At 42.0% G+C, this 17,703-nt stretch overlaps 1 protein-coding gene across 2 annotated transcripts in view; it reads left to right on the top strand.

Annotated features, from left to right (window-relative positions):
- Window positions 1–17,703, top strand: part of LOC135203152 (NFX1-type zinc finger-containing protein 1-like) — an 86,375-nt gene that overhangs the window by 34,105 nt on the left and 34,567 nt on the right. The gene's annotated exons all lie outside the window — the stretch shown is intronic.

Raw genomic sequence — 17,703 nt, 5'->3', positions numbered from 1 at the left:
GCTAATTTGTCTTATGTTGAAGAATTTTTCTTAATATTCTGTTAGTGCCCTTTAGTTCCCTTGTAGCTGCAATTTGTATATGAAATGTCTTGGTAGTAGAAAATAAGATTGTTTGTAATGTTCTTTCACCTTGCTTTTTTTTATCTGAAATTTGGGGAAAGGCCTCAGACACTAGGCATTCACAGCTATACTGTTAATGTGGCACTAACGTTATTTTTCTGTAGCATATCTTTGGCGCCCCAGTTTCAATCTTTCTGCCTTTTACTTATCATATGTTCTCCTTTAGTCTACTTCCACCAAGCAGCTCAACTGATTTCTTAAAAACAAATCCATTGGACAGGCCTTTTTAAAAGTCTAGTAATGGGACTAAATTGTTTGCTAAATTGTCTGATTAAACCACCATATATTCCCGTGTATCAGAAGACCTTTAGATAAGACGAGCCAAAAAGTGATGGCAAATGTTCATGACTTTGTCATATTGTTAGTATAAGACAACTGCTAAATTTCAAAACCATCTGTGTTTAGGTTAACTTTTGGTTACTGTATATACTCCCATATCATGCGACTTTTAAAGACTTAATTTTTAGGTTAATTTTTAAGTTTATTTTAAGGGGTTGCATCATATAGGAGATATAAAATTAGTGTACTGTGTTTTTTTTCATGTTAGTATCATAGTGTAAAATGCAAATGTAACGAATGTAAATCTCCATGGATCTTTAAAAAATGATATGCTATACTTCACTATATCCAATAATACTCTGTGCAGTCTTGTATTACTGCTGTATTATAAAATACATGCGTCTTTTGAAGACTTAATTTTTTAAGTTAGTTTTAAGTTGTTGCATCATACAGGAGATATAAAATTAGTGTATGAAATATTAATTTTAGTATCAATATAAAATGCAAGCGTAACGAATATACATCTTCTTCATGTATCTTTAAAATGTTATGCTTTACTTCACTGTATCCAATAATACTCTTTGCAGTCTTGTATTATTAGGCACCCCTCGGTTAGCGGCAGTGGTTCCCGTTCCTGGCTGCTGACGCTAAGTGATTTTCGACGCTAAACGATTTTAAAGCCTATGGCCGGTGCCGTAATCCTGCAATGGCACAATAAGTAAAATTGTATTCATGCAGTATACTGCTATAGAATTTACTGGACAGAAGTACTGTACAGTACATTAAGTATAGTACAGGCGGCCCTCGGTTAGCGGCAGGGGTTCCGTTCCTGGCCCCCGAAGCCAAGCGATTTTCGATGCTGAGCGATTTTAAAGCCTACGGCCGCCGCACACCTTTCGAAAACTCTCGACCAGTCAAGGGGCGCCGTAATCCCGCCAACGGCGTGCAATAATAAAATTATATTTCATACAATCAACTTACCTGTCAGATATATACATAGCTAAGACTCCGTCGTCCCCGACAGAAATTCAAATTTCGCGGCACTCGCTACAGGTAGGTCAGGTGATCTACCGGCCTGCCCTGTGCGGCAGGACTAGGAACCATTCCCGTTTTCTAGCATATTTTCTGTCGCCGGTGGTATCAACATCGTTGCTGCCACCTCCTGACTGGAATTTGCTTTTCTAGACAATTGATCATCTTTTTGTGGACTTTTGGTGACGTACCTGGATCGTTGGTTTTGGCATTCGCTACTGTGGACTGGATTTGGACTTGCTTTTGATTTTTCTTCAAGAATGTCTGATTCAAGTGGTTGTGTGAGAGTGTGTGTGAATGTAGGCTGCAAGGTGAGGATACCGAAGGCTTCGGTTGATCCTCACACTGTATGTCGCAAATGTAGAGGTTTTGACTGTTCTATTTCTAACACCTGTCATGAATGTGAGAGGTTGAATGTTGAGGAATGGAAGACTCTAACTTCTTACTTGAAGAAGTTAGAGAGGGATAGAGTCAGAAGGGCGGCATCTAAGGGGTGCGGGTAGTAGTACAAGGCCTATTGAGCCTTTTAATGATTCTAACTCTTCTCTTAACTATGCATTTTGATTCTAATTCTGTATCAGGGCCCTCACTGGCTTTACATTCAGATTCCGCCTCGGAAATTGCTGACTGGAAGCTACTCTTCACAGGATGAAATCCAAAATGGCTGCCATGAAAGGTAAGGATTGTGAAAGTGACTACTTTAGTGAAGTGAGTGTCCCCAGTGTTGTGGAGGGGGCGTCTGACCGTCTCTGCGACGCTCCCAGGCCTAGACCTCTTCCAAGCTCCCAAGCCCAGAGGAGAAGGAAAGTCGAAAGCCGTACGGAGGTTGTGGAGAATTCCCCCCGGTCCAGGCGTCCCTTCAGCAGGCTCTGTAATTAGACAGACTGCTCAGGACCGCTATAGGAAAAGCGTCCTCAGAGAGTGCTTCTCTTCGTCCGCCTCTCCCTCTCCTAAACGAGGGTGGAAGGATTCGTACCTTTCCAGGCCCCTGAAAAGGCACTGGAAAGATCCTATTTTGGATTCAAGCCCCGAACGCTTTTCGGAAGAAGCGCCTCCCTCGATCAAGAAGACTAAGAGGGTTTGACGTCCCCTGGCTTGGACAAAACTCCTTCGAGGTCTCCCTCTCCCGTTCAAGAAAGACGCTGGAGAAGCTTCCAAGAGGATCATTTTGGCTGTGCAAGAACAGTTATCCGCCTTGGTAGGAGTCCTTTCGAAGGATCCCCCTCGTAGAAAAGACGTGAGGCTTCCTGTCAAGAAGTCTCGTCTTCCTTCTCCCGCCAGGAGTGAGGCTCCTGTGGGACGTGAGGCGTTTGATATCTCTTCTGATAGAGACTCTTGACGATTTTGAAGCGCCAGACAAGCGCGAGGCGCCAGTCAAGTGCGAGGTTTCCTCCAGACGAGAAGCGTCTTATAGGATTCAAGCGCCAGATAAGCGCGAAACACTTTACAGGCGCGAGGAGTAACCAGACGTGATACGTCTGCCAAGCCAGCAGCGTCAGCCGAGCGCGAGGACGCAGCCAGGCGCGAGGCGCCAGACAAGCGTCATCCATACAAGGATATAGCACCAGAAAGGCGCGAGGCACCAGCCAGGCGCGAGGCGTCAGCCAGGCGCGAGATTTTAGAGAGGCGCGAGGCATCAGTCAGGCGCGAGGCGCCAGCCAGCGCGAGGATTCATCCAGGCGCGAGGCTCCAAGTCAGGCGCGAGGCGCCAGCCAAGAACGCGAGGAGGCTAACCAGGCGCGAGACGTCTGAATTTTTGCAGAGGAGCTCTGTACATGCTCTTAGCCCCTCTCCTATTAGGAGTTTGCTCCCGTAGAGAGAGTTATTGGGCAGGAAGACCCAGAACGAAAATCGATTTCTCCTTCTGATCCTATATTGGAAGAGGACTCAGAAGACGAGACTCACGGCAGAGAAGGGCTGTCTAACTATAAAGTTTTGACAGCTCTCCTTCTTCAGAATACGGAGATGCCTTGATCCCTGCCGCTCCTCCTTCTCCTCGTTCACTTTTTTCATGCTCCAAAGAACGCCGAAAGTCGTCGGCTTTTCTGAAGATGAGCGACGATTCTATGAAGAGAGCTCTTCAGTCGCTGGATAGCTGGATGCTAACCAAAAAGGAGCTAGTCAGAACGGTGTTTTGCATGCCTCCCGCTAGACTTACGGGCAAGAGAGGTATTTGGTACCAGACTGGGGAGAATATGGGGCTCACTCTCCAGTCTGGTAGACGCATCCAGGAGACATAGCCTTCATACGGCTAAGATAACTTGGGATCTTTCGGAGTTGGATCATCTCCTCAAGGGACTTTTTCACATGTTTTGGAAGTCTTCAACTTCCTAGATTGGTCCCTTGGGGTGATGTCCAAGAAGGCCCATGCCTCGGAAGGACTCGATCCTGACGTACTCCTTGCAATATTGTCGTGCATTGACAAGGCGGTACAGGACGCTCAGGGGAAGTCTCTTCCTTATTTGGAGCAGGTCTCTTGAAGAAGAGATCTGTTTTTTTTAGCGCTTTTTTGACAAAAGCAGTGTCTCATTCGCAAAGGGCAGCCTTGTTATTCGCTCCCAGGTCTGACTTTCTGTTCCCTTCGCAGTTGGTGAGGGACATTTCCCGTTCTCTGACGGAGAAAGCGACACAGGATCTTCTCCTTCAATACAGTCCAGGAAGAAGAGACCAGTGATAGTGAGAGACAAGAAAGGTGTTTCTACGCCTCTTCGGCCCTTTCGAGGAGGTCCTCCCTCTAGAGCTCCCGCTAAAAGGAAAGCGACTGAGAAGAGAGGTAGAGCCTCTTTCCGTCCCTTTAAAAGGGGAAAGTGAAGTGACGCTCCTCCAAACACCAGTAGGTGCCAGGCTCCGGGGATTTGCGGAAGCCTGTACTCTCATAGATACAGACGCTTGGTCAATGTCTGTTCTACAGAAAGGATACCTCATTCCTTTCCTGGACAATCCTCCCCTGACGTCAACTCCGCGGGAATTGTCCGCCAATTACAAGGACCCTGTGTTGAAAGATACTCTTCAACAAATGGTGGATCAAATGTGGGACAAGAGAGCAATAGAGCTAGTGCTGGATCAAAGCTCCCAGGGTTTTACAATCGTCTTTCTTGGTTGCGAAAGCCTCGGGGGGGCTGGAGACCAGTTCTAGATGTCAGCGCTCTGAACAAGTTTGTTCAGAAACAGAAGTTCTCCATGGAGACTTCTGCATCAGTCCTTGCGGCTCTTCGCCAAGGGGATTGGATGGTGTCTCTGGATCTCCAGGATGCCATATTTTCACGTCCCGATCCATCCTTCGTCGAAGAAGTACTCCGTTTCATGACGGGGGGAAGGATCTTCCAATTCAGAGCCTTGTGTTTCGGCCTGTCTACGGCTCCTCAGGTCTTCACGAGCCTTATGAAAAATGTGGCAAGATGGCTTCACCTGAAAGGAATCAGTATATCTCTATACCTAGAACGACTGGCTCATCAGAGCAAAGTCAGAGAAACAGTGTTTGGAGGACCTGGCTGTGACACTAAACCTGATAAAGACCTTAGGATTGCTCGTGAACCTCGAGAAGTCCCAACTGATCCCCAGCCAGAACTTGGTCTATCTGGGGATTCGGATGGATCTCGGGTTTTCGAGTATTTCCTTCTCAAGAGAGACTAACGAGAGGCTTAGAGAAAGTCTCTCTCTTCTTAGGGAAGGAACGTACTTCGGCTAGGGAATGGTTGAGCCTATTAGGGACTCTTTCCTTGCTCGAACAGTTCTTTCCTCTAGGAAGACTTCATCTCCGTCCGCTTCAGTTCTTCCTCAGAAGATCGTGGAACATGAAGACAGGACTTCTCTCGGACAGTTTTCCCTTCCATTCCAGTTTGGATGAAGCGCCACTTAGAAGGTGGTTACTCCCACTGAAGGAAAACAAGGGTACTTCCCTAGAAACGCAGAACCCAAACCTTGTATTGTTTTCCGACGCGTCGGAAAAAGGTTGGGGACCAACCTTGGGAAAGAGAGAGGTGTCAGGCACTTGGAATGCTCTTCAAGTGTCCTGGCACATAAACTGCAAAGAGCTGTTTGCCGTACACCTGGCCCTAAAGAGCTTCGAACCTTTAGTGAGGAACAAGATAGTCCAAGTGAATGCGGACAATACAACCGCCCTTGCATACATTCGAAAGCAAGGAGGTACACACTCGTATGCCCTATACGAGCTCGCAAGAGACCTTGCTGTTGTGGACATCTCAAAGGAACATCTCTCTTTTGACGAGGTTTTTGTTCAAGGAGTAAGGAACGTGAGAGCAGACAGGCTGAGCAGGAGGAACCAGGTCCTTCATACCGAATGGACCCTCCACTCAGAAGTTTGTTGGAATCTCTGGTCTCTTTGGGGGATCTCATGTGTCGACCTGCCACGTTCCTCTCAAAAAGACGTCTTTTTTGTTAGTGTAGAACCCAGTCCCCCATGTCCGACCTCTTTGCCACGTTCCTCTCAAAAAGACTGGAAGTCTTTTGTTCAGTAGTAGAAGACCCAGTCCCCATGTCGACCTCTTTTGCCACGTTCCTCAAAAAGACTGGAAGTAATTTTGTTCAGTTAGTAAAGAAACCCCAGAGCTCTAACAGTAGATGCCTTCCTGCTAGATTGGTCTCATGTAGACGTTTACGCATTTCCCCATTCAAGATTCTGGGGCAAGTGCTCAGGAAGTTTGTGACATCAAAGGGACGAAAATGACCCTGATAGCCCCCTTTTGGCCAGCTCAAGAGTGGTTCACGGAGGGAGGTGCTGGAGTGGATGGTAGACTCCCCAGATCCCTCCCACAAAGGAAGGATCTTCCTCAGACAACCACACTTCGAAAGGTTTCATCAAAACCTTCCCGCTCTCGCTCTGACTGCCTTTCGACTATCGAAAGACCTTGTCAGAGCGAGAGGCTTTTCTAGCAAAGCAGCAAGCTCGATCGCTAGAGCCCGGAGAACTTCCACTATCCGGGTTTACCAATCCAAGTGGAAGTTTTTAGAAGGTGGTGTAAGTCGAAGAAGTTGTCCTCCTCCAGTACCTCTGTAACAGAAATAGCTGATTTTCTGTTTATTTCTGAGAGAAGAATCGCAGCTCTCTCCGTAGCCACGATAAAGGGCTATAGGGAGTAATGGCTTTTCGGTCCGTCTTTAGGTAATAGAGGGCCTAGATTTGGGAAACGATAAAGATCTACATGATCTGGATTAGGTTCTTTTGAGACCAAGAAGTCTAAGATTACTTCTCCCCCTAACTGGAATCTAGACGTAGTGCTGAAGTTCTTGGCTTCAGAGAGATTTGAACCCCTACATTGGCCTCGTTTCGTGATATAACGAGAAAATGTTTATTTCTTTTGTCACTGGCGACGGCGAAAAGAGTTAGTGAACTACACGCCCTTAGTGATAAAGTCGGGTTCAATATAGATTCAATTCAGCCATCTGTTCCTTCAAGGAATTATTCTTGGGCGAAAAATGAAAATCCTTCGAATCCCTGGCCGAGAAACTTCGAGGTAAAAGGATTATCGGGTCTCGTCGGCAGGGAACCGGAGAGGTCCTTTCTTGCCAAGTAAGGGCGTTAAAGTTTTACTTACAGAAAAAGGAACAGTTGGGAGGTTCTAGACAGGTCTTTGGTGCTCAGTGAAAGATCCATCAAGACCTATGTCTAAGAATGCTTTAGCCTTTTTCGTCAGGAACGTAATTACGGATGCTCATAAGGCTTGCACGGATGATTCTTTAAAACTCCTGAGAGTAGAGCCCATGAAGTGAGAGCAGTGGCGACGTCTCTCTCTTTTAGAGAAATATGTCACTGAAGAATATCTTGGAAGCGACATATTGGAGATGTAATTCTGTGTTTGCTTCTCACTATTTGAAGGACGTGCGTGTGACCTATGAAAAATGTTTTTCCTTAGGTCCTTTTGTGTCTGCGGGCACAATCCTGGGTACAGGAGCTGACAACAATCCTTAAAAAATTTTTTTTTTTACTACTTAAGTCTAATAGATATGTTCTAGACTTTCTGCTGAACAAGTGCAGTTACCGCACAAGCGGCCAGTCACTTCCGCCTTCCTTCAGTAAGGAACTCTTGTGATATCTTTTAATAGATGAATATTTTTTTTGAAAAATTATTGTGTGCGTGTGCAATTTGGTTTGAGTTACGGTTGTTGCGAAGAGTTGGGGATAACTCTGAGCAATTTTTAATACTAACATGGTGGTTAGGATCAGGTGGTCGGGATTGGTTGTGTGCTCCTTAATAAGGTGTATTGTCATATAAGTGGATCAGCACCCATTGACAAAGTCCTTTCAGGCTCTGCCGAATAAGTGGATAAGACCCCTTCGGCAGACCCACAAGAATTCTTGGCCATAGATCATCATATCTGCTAAAGTTTCTTGAGGTGATGCAGACTACGGGACAAAAAAACACCCACGAAGTCTACCACCTATCAGGTAGGAACCAAGGTTTTATTTTATACCTACAACAGATGTTGTTTACCTGTCTATTCCAGTAGTAGCTGTCTCTTACCCTCCACCGAAGGGTGCCAATCAGCTATGTATATATCTACAGGTTATGATATTATCTGACAGGTAGTTGATGTATGAAAATGTATTGTTATATACAATAAAAAGTTTCATATCATACTTACCTGGCAGATATATACGATTAGGGCCCACCCAGCCTCCCGCAAGGAGACAGGTGGAAGAGAAAATATATGAGTAGAAAAACACGGGAATGGTTCCTATTCCTGCCGCCCAGGCAGGCCGGTAGATCACCTGACCTACCTGTAGCGAGTGGCGCGAAATTTGAATTTCTGTCGGGGGACGACGGAGTCTTAGCTATGTATATATCTGCCAGGTAAGTATGTATGAAACTTTATTGTATTATAACAATATCATGTTTCAATCTAGATTCAGCCATCTGTTCTTTCAAAGAATTATTCTTGGCGAAGAATGAAATCCTTCGAATCCTGGCCGAGAAACTTCGAAGTAAAAGGCTTATCGGGTCTCGTCGGCAGGGAATTGGAGAGGTCTCTTTGCCCAGTAAGGGCTTTAAAGTTTTACATGCAGAAAAAGAAACGTTAGGAGGTTCTAGACAAGGTCTCTGGTGCTCGTGAAGGATCCATCAAGACCTTTGTCTAAGAATGCTTTAGCCTTTTTTGTCAGGAACGTCATTACGGACGCTCATAAGGCTTGCACGGATGATTCTTTCAAACTCCTGAGAGTAAGAGCTCATGAAGTGAGAGCAGTTGGTATGTCTCTCTCTTTTCAGAGAAACATGTCACTAAAGAATATCTTGGAAGCGACATATTGGAGATGTAATTCAGTGTTGCTTCTCACTATTTGAAGGACGTTCGTGTGACCTATGAAAAATGTTTTTCTTTAGTCCTTTCGTGTCTGCGGGCACAATCCTGGGTACAGGAGCTAACACCAATCCTTAATTAATACATAAGTCTAATAGATATGTTCTAGACTTTCTGCTGAACAAGTGCAGGTGCCGCACAGGCGGCCAGTCACTTTCGTTCAGTAAGGAACTCTTGTGATATCTTTTTATTAGATGAGTATCATAAAATTTTTTTTTGGAAAATTATTGTGTGCGTGTGCAATTTGGTTTGAGTTATGGTGTTGTGAAGAGTTTGGGGATAACTCGGAGCAATTTTTAATACTAACATGGTGGTTAGGATCAGGTGGTCGGGATTGGTTGTGTGCTCCTTAATAAGGTGTGTTGTCATATAAGTGGATCAGCACCCATTGACAAAGTCCTTTCAGGCTCTGCCGAGTAAGTGGATAAGACCCCTTCGGCAGACCCACAAGAATTCTTGGCCATAGATCACATATCTCGCTAAAGTTTCTTGAGGTGATGCAGACTACGGGCAAACACCCACGAAGTCTACCACCTATCAGGTAGACCAAGGTTTTATTTATACCTACAACATATGTTGTTTACCTGTCTATTCCAGAAGTAGCTGTCTTTTACCCTTCACCGAAGGGGGGCCAATCAGCTATGTATATATCTGACAGGTAAGTTGATTGTATGAAAATGATATTGTTATGATACAATAAAGTTTCATACATACTTACCTGGCAAGATATATACGATTAGGGCCCCCCCACCCACGCCGCCCCTCCCCGCAAGGAGACAGGGGGAAGAGAAAATATATGATAGAAAACGGGAATGGATCCTAGTCTGCCGCCCAGGGCAGGCCGTAGATCACCTGACCTACCTGTAGCGAGTGGCGCGAAATTTGAATTTCTGTCGGGGACGACGGAGTCTTAGCTATGTATATATCTGCCAGGTAAGTATGAACAAACTTTATTGTATCATAACAATATCATTTTATGCAGTATAGTACTATAGAATTTACTGTACAGTACATGTGGGTGTCTAGAGTATGTAAAGATATAATAAAGTTTATACAGTGTACAGGTAGCTGTAGTGTTCAGGTTACGATCATTAGTCTTACGATAGTTTTCGATTTTATGAGAGATCAAATTACAATGGCCTAACTTTATCCATCTTCTAGTTACATAAGTTCAATAACAGCAAAAGAGAATGATGAAAGTATGGTTTTTAACGTTATACTCGTTTGCGTGAACGTGTACAGCCATGAACAACCGAACGAGAAACTACTTTTTTTTTTTTTTTTTTTTCTAAGTACAACCGAACTGGATAACATCTGTTTGGCTTGTATTTCGATCATCGTACTACAGTGCAACATTACCGTATTTGTTATAAATGGCGTTATGTATAGAATAGAACCGAGATATCTTAATGTAATAACTTTATTCGCTATAGATCAGAGATCAATATAGATTAAAGATCAATCGGGAAATATACCGTTAAATTTAAACCAAACCTAGTTATAACTGAAGCTGAGAAAACTGTTCAAGCTGCTAATGACTATTATCGTACATCGGCAACAAGGATAAAACTGCAGTAAACGTCTGCGATCACACACAACTGTAGATAAAATTGGGATAAAATCATTTTAATCAAAACTACTGTGCTTGAAATAACACACTTTACTGTTGGTTTCACGCGATATAAGATAAATAACGTAAAGTTCGTATTACGATGATATAAAGGATTACGTATTGCGAACGGAATCACGTAATTTTTTACGCAATAAACATGCCGCCAACGTAATCTGTTAACGAAAAAAATAGTAGTTCACATTCACAAACGAGACATATTCAATAAAATATTTCCACCTTAAATATTTCCACCTAAAAACACGCTGTATATGGAAAAATAACTTTGTCTCATATAAGTCAAGTATATAGATATTCGTTTATGCTAACTAGAAGCAAGAGCATTCGCTCAGAATTGCGTTATGGTGAAACAGACTCGTATTCATCAGCTGATTTCAAACCACAACATTGGCTGCTCCGCGGAATACGGGCTTAAGTTTGCCGTAGTATTTTTAAAATACAATAATATGAGAATACATACAATATTCTTGGATACAGTGAAATAATGTATAACTTTTTAAAGGATTTATGGAAAAGATGCATAATAATAAAATAACACAATGCATTTTTCGGAACTGGCGGACAAGAACGAACATGAAAAAACCATCCCCTGACAACGTGGAGTGTAGTTACAAAGGCTGCCTTAATTTGTATCTTATATCTGTACAAAAATGAAAATACCTTTACGGCAATATATTTTCATACACATTTTAAACATAAAAGCATAAACATTTGAAAATCAACACATCGATCGCTAAATTTGCACTTTTTTTTTTTTTTTTTTTTTTTTTTTTTTTTTTTTTTTTTTTTAACTATATTTTCGGAAGAGCGGCAGACGGCGGCATACAAGAACGAACTTGAAAAAAATATCGTAGTCGATAACTTGAGGGGAGTTTCAAAAGCTGCCTTTTTTATCATATTTTCTGCACAGAAATAAAAATACCCTATTCGTAATACATTTTCGTACATTTATTCTAAAGCATAAAGGCATTTAAAAATATAAAAATCGACACATCGATCGCTAATTTGCACTTTTTTTAAATCAATATTTTCGGAAGAGCGGCAGACGGCGGCATACAAGAACGAACTTGAAAAAAACATCGTAGTTGATAACTTGAAGGGGAGAGTTTCAAAAGCTGCCTTTTTATCATATTTCTGCACAGAAATAAAAATACCCTATTCGTAATACATTTTCATACACATTTTAAACATAAAAGCATAAACATTTATAAAATCGACACATCGATCGCTAATTTGCACTTTTTTTAAATCGATATTTTCGGAAGAGCGGCACGCGGCGGCTTAAAAGAAAGAAACATGAAAAAACATCGTATTTGATAACGTGAAGGGCAGTTTCAAAAGCTGCCTTTGTATCATATTTCTGTACAGAAATAAAAAATGCCTTTCACGTAATACATTTTCATACACATTTTTAAACAAAAGCATGAAACATTTATGAATCGACACATCCATAGCTAAATTTGCCCTTATGTAACTCGATATTTTCGGCATAGAACAGCGTCAGAGGCATATATTTTACCTTAATACCTAGATAATAACTCTCCAAAAAAATTTGTTAATATAATTTGCATAACCTTTATGGTCTGAACGGCAATTTCTACATATGTATGAACTAGTTAGACAACGGCGCTAGCGGCGCTGTTAACTGAAATCTGTGCCGTAAAGATACCTTTAAAATGCCTTATTTTTTTAATGATTATTTTTGACGACCGCTGTAAAAACCGATTCGCCGTTGAGTGATTGCGCCGTTAACCGCGGGCCGCCTGTATTATAATATAAATACTGTAAAGTGAAAAAAGCCTAGCTTTAATCGTTTGGGTGTCTAGAGTATGGAAAGATATAATAAGGTTTTATAGTGTACAGGTAGCTGTAGTGTTAAAGTTATGCTAATTCATCTTACGATAATCTGATTTTATGAGAGACCAAATTACCATAGCCTAACTTTATCCCATCTCCTAGTTACATAAGTTCAAAAACAGCAAAAGAGAATGATGAAAGTATGGTTTTAACGTTATACTCGTTGCATAAACGTGTACAGCCATGAACCACTGAACAAGAAACAATTTTTTTTTCCTAGGTACAACCGAATTGGATAACATCTGTTTGGCTTGTATTTCAATCATCGTACTATAGTACACTATTACCATAGTTGTTATAAATGACGTTATGTAGAATAGAACTGAGATATCTTAATGTAATAACTTGATTCGCTATAGATCAAAGATCAATCTGGAAATATACTGTTAAATTTAAACCTAGTTATAACTGAAGCTGAGAAAACTGTTCAAGCTGCTAATGACTATTATCGTGTATGTATTGGCAACAAGGATAAAACTCCAGTAAACGTATGCCATCAAACACAACCGTAGATAAAACTGAGATAAAATAATTTTAATCAAAACTAATGTGCTTGAAAGAACACATTTGACTGTTGGTTTCACACCGATATAAGATAAATAACGTAAAGTTTGTATTATGATGATATAAAGGAAAATTGCGAACGGAATCACATAATTTTTTTTTTTTATTTTTTTTTTTTTTTTTAATAAACATCCCACCAACGTAATCTGTTAACAAAAAAAAAATTAGTTCACAATCACAACGAGACATATTCAATTCATATTTCCACCTAAAAACATGTCGTATAAGGAAAAAATAACCTTGTCTCATATTTCCACCTAAAAACATGTCGTATAAGGAAAAAATAACCATGTCTCATATAAGTCAAGTATCTAGATATTCGTTTATGCTAACTAGAAGCAAGAAATTGTCTCAGAATTCTTCGTAGTGCATCCGAAAAATTTTTTAATAGGTTTCTAAACAGGAGCCAACATATTTTTGGAAGATTAATATTATCCAGTACCAAAGCACTGTGTTCCTCATTGTGGTAATGAATGCTTTTGAGAGCTAAAGTACCAAAAACATTTGTATAATTTGTCATTCCTTTGGTATTGCTGTTCCACAAGATTTTGCTGAAGGATTATTAGCTTAAAATGATACAAAATAATATGTTCATGACTGCAATTACAGGTAGCCTAGCAATCTACTAATAACTTCTTGCCTTGCAGGAGGCCTACTGGCTCCAATTTTAATCCATTATAAACCTGCCCAATAAAATTTTAAGGAAAAACGCATATGAACAACTATTCACTGGGTCTTAAAACCGAGTAGTACTTGGCATGATTGGTGTTAGGAGGGAAAACACAAAAGTGAAATATACAAAGTTGAACATGACCTTGGGTCTAGTGAACTCTTGGACAGACCAGTGTAATGTAGATGGTGGTAATATGTTGTTGTCATAACTGTGCGAGTGAGATGTAGAGAGCCAAGATAGTCATTGTAAAACAGGGACATAGAGCCCTCCTTTTAGGAGTCCTGCATATTCTGTCACTGTGCCAATGGGCACTATTCTGGCCAAGACCTCCTAGAGAAAATTTTTTTTAACTGGTTGGTCTGTCTTATGAAGCCCTGGGGAGACATGAAAGAGTAACTCCTTTGAAGATGAACAGCAGTAATGCTTTTAAAAAAACAGCTATGCTATAAAAAAAAAAACCATGTTTATACTGTTGAGAAAAATTTGCTGGCATCTTGAAAACTGGTGCAGTTTTATCATTTTCAATGTTTTGCATATTAAAGATGGTGTGAGTTTTGGGTAACATAAGTCATAATGGGTATTTAAGGAACACCTTGCAATTTATAGGAATTAAGAAAGTAAGAGATCATTCTAAGATGGGGTACACAGTCTTGGAAAGCATATTCACAGTGAGTGGAGTTCCATTTAATATCCCTGATATAATAAATATCTTGATGAACTCTTGTCTGTTTAGTATATATATATTTCAATGTTTACTATGTCTGACTTTGTTGGAGTGAAAAATTTGTCATGCCTTACTGATATAATAGTGAATGTTGAAGTGTACCAGCATCTCTTAGTTCAAGTTCCCTACATCTGAGAAAGTGTACATAATTAAACCCATTAAGAGTTCGCTATATCTGAGAAAGTGTACATAATTAATCCAATTTGAAAGGTGCACTCGATCACTAAAATTTATTAAGGCCTGTTGCAAAATTATCTTCCATGTCGTTCTTTCTTGTCCAGAGTACACGAATATGTTATTCATGAGCAACTAACTTGTCATAAGGAAAGAGTACCGTATATACTCGCATATCATGCGACTTTTGAAACCTAATTTTGAAGCTAATTTTAAAGGGGTCGCATCATACACGCGGTATAAAATTAGCGTACCTTCTATGCTTTCCCAAATCGGCAGATTGCGATAGTTACTACCGGAGGAAAACAGTAGATCTTTTAAAAAGTCATGCTTTACTTGTACTTCACTATATCCAGTGATATTGTATGCATTCTCATATTACTATTGTATTTTAAAATACAAAAGAGCGATCGTGCGCCATTTGCATTATTTTGGTTTATACAGCATGTTTAACTATTCTAGTCTAACCATCTATAATTTCCAAATCGGTTGATTAAGGCACAATACCAAAGGAATTTTTACTTTTTGTTTTACTCGGTAAAAGAAAAATTTGTTACTTGAACTATTATTTTTATTTTAGGATACGCAGTCAAGTGAAAATTTATTAAAGTAAAAAAAAAAAGCATAAAATTAATAAACTAAAATCATCCAAAGTCGCTCTCGTGGTCCGTATCATCAAATACTGCTCTGAATTCTTCGCCATCAAGGCAAGTCATATTTCGTCATCTTCCAGATCTTTGATCATTTCATCTTCATATGGAAGGTATAGTCTTGCCACCGTGGCGAGCTCTCTGGCGTGGCTTTAAAAGATCTGCCCTTATGCTAATTTTACAATAACAACAACTGCCCGTGTTTGACAGACCTTTGAATGTCCTCGAGACAAACCCCGAGGCTATAATATAAGATTATAAGGGGTTTTCATTCCCAGGTACTTTAATCTCCTTCTATTCGGCCCTGCTCTCTCTCTCTCTCTCTCTTCTCCCTCTCTCTCTCTCTCTCTCTCTCTCTACTCTATCTCTCTCTCTCTCCTCTCTCTCTCCTCTCCCTCTAAATCCTCAGTCTCTCCTAAATCCTCAGCTGTCCAAGCGAGAGCTTTTTTTATGGACAACATAGGCCCCGCATTTCGCATTTTCCATACCTAATTATTTTGTATACGATTGCCCTTTCTCGGCTGTGAAGTTGATGTCTATCCATGGCTGTGAGATGACCAGGAATAACTTTGTAGTCGGTGTCAAAGTCACTCCACACTTCAGTCAGGCCAAAACTTTGGCCATATCGCATTCAAGCAATATTCAGTCATTGTTTTCTGGCTCAGCTCGTGTCGGCCTATGAAAGGATCCTTAATATCATACTTTCTAGGTAAAATTAATCTAAAATTACCAGAGAAAAAACAAAATTAAGAAAATGTCAGTAAAACTGACTCGCTCACTCTTAAAAAGAAGTGTCGGTATGAATGATAGGGGCGAGTGGGAACACTACCACGAGACATTCACCAATTAGAACTTCCATAACAGAATCCCACAAGAGAGAGCTGATACCAACGGGCGAGGGGTGCAGCCGCTACTACTACTACTAGAGGACGCCACGGACAGCAGCGCCCCTAGCGGACATCCTTAATTTTTAGCGCTAGCGTCCAGACGCATTTTTCTCTGTGCTGTGCCTTTACGGGATTTATTTATCTTCTTCACTATGGAACGTTCTGCAATCGCAACGGCTAAGTTAAGTGCCTCATAAGTAATGTTTTGTTACTATGTTTTTTGTCTTCCGGGAAACCAGTATTTTCCTTCCTTCAATAGGTCATATACGGTTTCACGGTTGTCTCGTGGCGGCGCCATGCTGCCTCGTTAAGAATTCCCGGTCCTCCATACTGGGACTTCTATACTTATGGCTTACTTATTACGTTCATCGTTTTTACATCGAGTTTTAGCTAGATTAGCCCCCTTACCATTTCTCTTAGTTTGGTATTTAGGGCTATTATTATTGTTCCAGCCCAGCATCCCGGCTCTTGCTCTTCATCGGCTTTCGCTGGCTCCGAGTAGGCTTCTGTTCCTCGGAACAGTTTGCCTCCTCCTGGGCTTCTTTTTCTTCTACTAAAAGTGTCTTTTCCATCTTTACGATGTAATTTTATTCTATTTAGGGTGTTAGGCTAGCCTAGGTGCATGTTCCATGGTTTGGTACATCCTGGTTCACGTGGCCCTCCCACAGTTTGTGTTGCTCGCTGCTTAGGCCACTTGCGGTCACGTGTTCCATCGCACCTTACCCTTCCCCTTCCCTCCCTACCAGGTATAGGGAGGCGCTGGGGGACCCCTTGGTTGTCATGACAACCTCAGTTGCCTTCCTCCCTCCCTCTCTGAGGTGGCCAGGGGTTCCTCCCAGCGGGGGGTATAGGGCGACCACTCATAGGGTACCGGGTGCTCCGAGCGGGTAGTTGTTGAGACGGGGGGAGGAGTAGGCCAACCCCCCCCTCTCTCTCTCCGCCGTGTTACGCCGAGACCCTCCCTCCCCCCCCTTCCCCAGTTTGCTCAGCCACCTTCCCTTTTCTATAACGAACGGAGCCTTCCGTCGCAGCCGGGGCACCTTTGGTTATAGATTACTGGCTCCGCCAGCGGGCGGGTGGTCACTACTAGTGGTCGGTTGCTTGCCTACTATATCCTTACATCTCTTCCCCGCTACCGGAAGGGAGCTTGCTTCTTACCCGGGCACTCTTCTAGTAGACGGGTGGAGAAAGGTTTGATATTGTTGTTATTTTAAGGATATACCCTAATTTTACGATGATTTGTTTTAATTTTATTATCATATGCTTACCATCCCCGCCATTTTCGTCGTGGTTTCCTTTTACCACCACTCCTGGTTGGATTCTATCTCTTGTCCCCGCCGTCAGCGGAGCATAGCCTAGGACAACCAACCAACCTTGGTTACCACACGTATTATGGCTGGGCTCTGGTTTAATCTAACTTTATCGCTCCGGCTCCAGCGGAGCAACTGTTAGACTGTAAGTGTTCTTCTGATACTCATGTATTTTTCCACTTACAGGCTACCAACTGTCAGGTCCCGGCGTGCAACGCTACGTTGTACGACCCCTGCGGCCACGATGAGTGCAGGTCTCACGCCCCTTGTGCCACGTCTTTCAACGATATGATCGTCTGGCACCCGGAAGCCTGCGCCATCTGCTACGACCTAGTCAGTCAGCTGGTGGAGGGGGTAAGTCGATTATAGGCTTCTTTATCATTTACTAACAACTCTTAGACATGAGTTTGTTAACCCCGTCCCGCCATTAGAAGCTCATCTCGCCCTTTCTTCCAGGCTACTGGTGTGAGGGAGGTCGCCCTTGCT

This window comes from Macrobrachium nipponense, chromosome 33, assembly GCF_015104395.2.
Source record: "Macrobrachium nipponense isolate FS-2020 chromosome 33, ASM1510439v2, whole genome shotgun sequence".
Lineage (NCBI taxonomy): Eukaryota > Metazoa > Arthropoda > Malacostraca > Decapoda > Palaemonidae > Macrobrachium > Macrobrachium nipponense.
The sequence above is the reverse complement of the archived record's forward strand: the minus strand, read 5'-3'. Positions and strand labels throughout refer to the sequence as shown.